The 3,975-nt window shown below is 34.1% G+C and overlaps 1 non-coding gene across 1 annotated transcript; it reads left to right on the plus strand.

Annotated features, from left to right (window-relative positions):
* The first annotated feature begins 3,453 nt into the window (after positions 1–3,453).
* Positions 3,454–3,678, plus strand: LOC149168304 (small nucleolar RNA U3). The gene has a single exon (XR_016259945.1). It is a non-coding gene; the product is annotated as a small nucleolar RNA U3 (small nucleolar RNA).
* Positions 3,679–3,975: the final 297 nt, after the last annotated feature.

Here is a 3,975-nt window from a genome sequence, read left to right on the forward strand (position 1 = left end):
CTATTATTATTATTTTTACCCTTGATGTATATAATATATATTGGGAATGCTCTTCATGTCGATTTTAAAAAGAGAAATTTTGAATTTATAATATTGAATTTTTTGGCCCCAAAACTTAAAGTCGTCCCTCCAAGAAGTCAGGTCAACGTGCTCCTTTTGGTTACACCCATTCGACCTCCTAGAAAAGTATAAATAGAGGCTTTTACCTCCTCCAAAAGAGGAACTCGATCATCATCTGTAAAGAGGTAATTCAGATAATCTGAGGCAAGGAAGAAGGATAAAATTTGCGGCTAAATAGAGAGACAAAATATAAGACAAAAATATATGTGACATAAAATATGAAATTGATGAGAAAACAAAATCTTTGAGGAAAACAAAGTTCTTGGGCAAAGGAATGAATCTGAGCATACCTATATCTTGGGCAGCGGGTCGAACTATGGGTAGATCCTTTTCCGGGCAGTTTGACCAGGTGTGACCAAGGTTGTCAATTTGTCTTTATGTTTGACTTAGATGTGTCTCTATTACTTGAATAATTTATATAAGGAAAATTTTGTTGGGTTTTTCTCCCAAGTGGGTTTTCACAGGGTAAATACTTATGTTTCTTATTTGGCTATCTCTTTATGATCATGTTGTCTATTTTATTCTATTGTTGAAGATATTATATGTAATTATTTTATGATGAATTTGAATGTAAGAAAAGATTAAAATAATAATTATATGAAGTAATTATCAGTTTATAAGAAGATCCTATGAAAAATCAACAATTCCATGGATCCTACGAGGATACTTATCATTTCATGAAGTAGGATCTTATCATGGGAACAAAGGTGCTTGTTATCTGCTAGGTAGCATCCAATTGAGATGAAAAACCATTGCTATAGCTAGTTAGAGATTTTGATTGATATCAAATAGTTCCCAACACCTCATACAACATGGATTAGAGCCCAACAAATCCTAAGGAAAGGGTCATTGTGCAGAAATAAATTACTCCAAGCCCCCAAGCATGCTTTCTATAAAAATAGGAGTTATGGATAGGGAGAATTTACGTATAAAATGCTTGCTAATGTATTTATTTATGTGTAAAAGGCATCTCTATGTTCCATTACATGGCTCTTTCCTCTATGCAATGGAAAGTCGATATTGGATTTATTTTCTATGCGAGGTCGGTTAGGATTTATGCTTCATTATCGATCTCTATCCATATTCCAACAATTTCAATTTCAGTTAGTTTACCCAATGGACAAGAGCAGAGAACTAGTGGATAAGGCCATATAATTAACTAACCCACTGAAGTAGACTGCAATTTACTTTGGATAAGCAAAACATCCAACATTTTTTCCATAGCCATTTCAAGAGTAAGTGTTTTAACTGGCTTGTTCTGATAACGTAGTGTTGCAATGAAGGTGTAGATGACAAGATGTGAAGATGGGGGCTAAGGAGATCAATCGAGATTTATTTAAGTCTATCAGAGGCTTTGCACATTGGTCAATCACAACAATAATCATATAAATGTTATAACTTTCCTCAAACTTTGGCTAATTGTAAATATAAATAGTTGGTCAACGCAAACTAATGTAAAGCAGTAAAATATGGATGAATTTTATTGTCATCGTATTAGAATTGAAAAAGTTAGCTTCACCTAAGCTTTGTAATGGAAAGTATTATATTGGATGTAACATAACAAGTATTAGCAAACAACAAACAACATCAATGACTCTCAACAATAGCATTATTTTTCTCTCCCCAAAGAAAGAACACCAACAACAAATGAGAACAGTGAGGAATGAACCCCTAAACCACCAAATATGCATGGGTAAATATGCATACTTCTAAAATGACACATGGCTTCCCCAAGAAGTTCACATACCCACATTTTTCTCAACTAATTCAAATATAGTTATAATAAAATATAAATAAAAAGATTAAGCCTCTCTAGCTACCCCCTCTCATGGTATCATAGCCCTGTATACTCTTGTCCTTGTTCATTTATAGTTGGTGATGCATTTATTAATAACATTCAAAACCATTTACATAGCTATACTCTTTGGTGTTTCAACACACACACACACATATAAACCATGGAACAAAACCCAGGGTATTATACTTCGTCTTTTTTGTCTCTACATATGATTATGTCCCATGTGTGTGCAAGTAGTGGGTCTCGACTCTATGCATTTATTTCATATCTTCTCCCTCAAATCTTACATGATGCTCAAAGTATGGTAACATGGGAAAAGCTTAATTTTTGTGTGTTTGTGTATGATTAATTTGTGTGACAACACGTGCAATATATAGCGTTATTACCATGGTCATCCAAATGAAACAATGTGGTGCTATCACCATGGTGATTTACACGGAACCCACAACACCATTGTCGATTCAAAGTTGACATGGAACTAATGGGGTGGACAATAATAACTATTTTATGAGTAGTTTTCATATTTGGAAAATTGGAAGGATGAGGGGAGTGGAAGAAAAAAATAAAATAAGTTTGTGTTAGTATTCTCTATTTGATATGAATTCATCTTCCATGCCTACCTATCAATAAGTTGCTTGAATGGAAGAATTTACAAGATTGTGGAACATGATCATCTAAGATTATTATTATATTCAAAATGAAGCCACAGAGAACAACCAATAGGTAATGCACATTTTGGAACGACAATTTGTATGGATTAGGAAAGTTAAAATATTCATGGTGCATGTTCCTTTGTTTCTAATGGAGTTGTTCAATCAAGGAGAGGAAGAGAGTAGATGGCAGGTGATTGATCGAAGGAGATGATAAAGGTGGGAGATGACACTAACTCTAATTTGTAAGCTTATTTTAATCTTATAAAACTAAAGACGAAACAAACGTATAGAAATTAACATGGATTGGCATAGATTAGACCTTATTCCAATTTAGCAAATTCACATTATGCAAGGACTACCTGACATAGAGAGCGTGATAGGGAAACCCAATAATGAGATAACCTAAAACTATGAAAATGTATACATAATTCACAATAACACTAAGTATAAGAATAATATAGTAATTAAATTTAAAATTAGTGTATTATTTTTACGATAATTTTAAAAAGTATTGAAAAAAATCAAAATAGATAATAAATCTCATAAAATAAAGGAAAAAATTACAATGAAAGAGAAAATTTTGAAATAAATATATTACACATTATACTTAATTATACCGTAAAATATTGTTATATGAGAAAACATAACTCATATTTTAGGAAATTTAACAAAGGAAAAAGAGGATCAACCAGGACGAATTAATAGTAAAGAAAAACATAACTCATATTTTATGAAATATAACAAAGAAAGAAGAGGATCGACAAGGACGAATTAAAAGTAATAATAATGCATGTACGAGTGGCGCATTTTAAATGTCCCACATTTTTCACTGAAACAAGTTAGCAAGCAGTATATAAGTAGAGCAGCAGACAGGTCTAAAGCACGACCTTACTTGAACAGGATTTTTTCTATAGGTTGTATGTCTTAGTCTGCGTACATTCCGGGCCAGACAAGCACAAAAATCCGGAAGATGAGCAATGGCTCTCGAGCCAGAGCGCGAATACTGTGATGGTTTGGGGTATCACTCCTACTTGTAACTCGATGAACGTCTCGTCCTTGACATTTCCAGCTCCGGACGGTGAAGGCCTGAGGGCGTTCTGGCGGATCCAAATCTTTTTTTTCCCGTTTTGGTGGGGCCTGAGAGCATTCCGACGGATCCCAAACTTTGTGTTCCCGTTTTGGTGGGGCTGAAGAACGTTCTAACGGATCCAAAACTTTGTGTGTTCCTATTTTCTCCACGAAAACAAGGTTTCGCCCGCCAAGCCTCCAATTCATATTTGTGGGGTCTTTTGGAGATAATTTTTCATATTTGTTGGGTCTTTTGGAGATAATTTGTAGGCATTTCTTGGAATCATGGCTTCAGCCATGGTGTTAATGAGGAATACAATGGCTACATGAAGTAAT

The sequence above is a fragment of the Pinus tabuliformis genome, chromosome 4_2 (genome assembly GCF_031772625.1).
Source record: "Pinus tabuliformis cultivar Carrire ecotype Pingquan chromosome 4_2, CPIR1, whole genome shotgun sequence".
NCBI classification, from domain to species: domain Eukaryota; kingdom Viridiplantae; phylum Streptophyta; class Pinopsida; order Pinales; family Pinaceae; genus Pinus; species Pinus tabuliformis.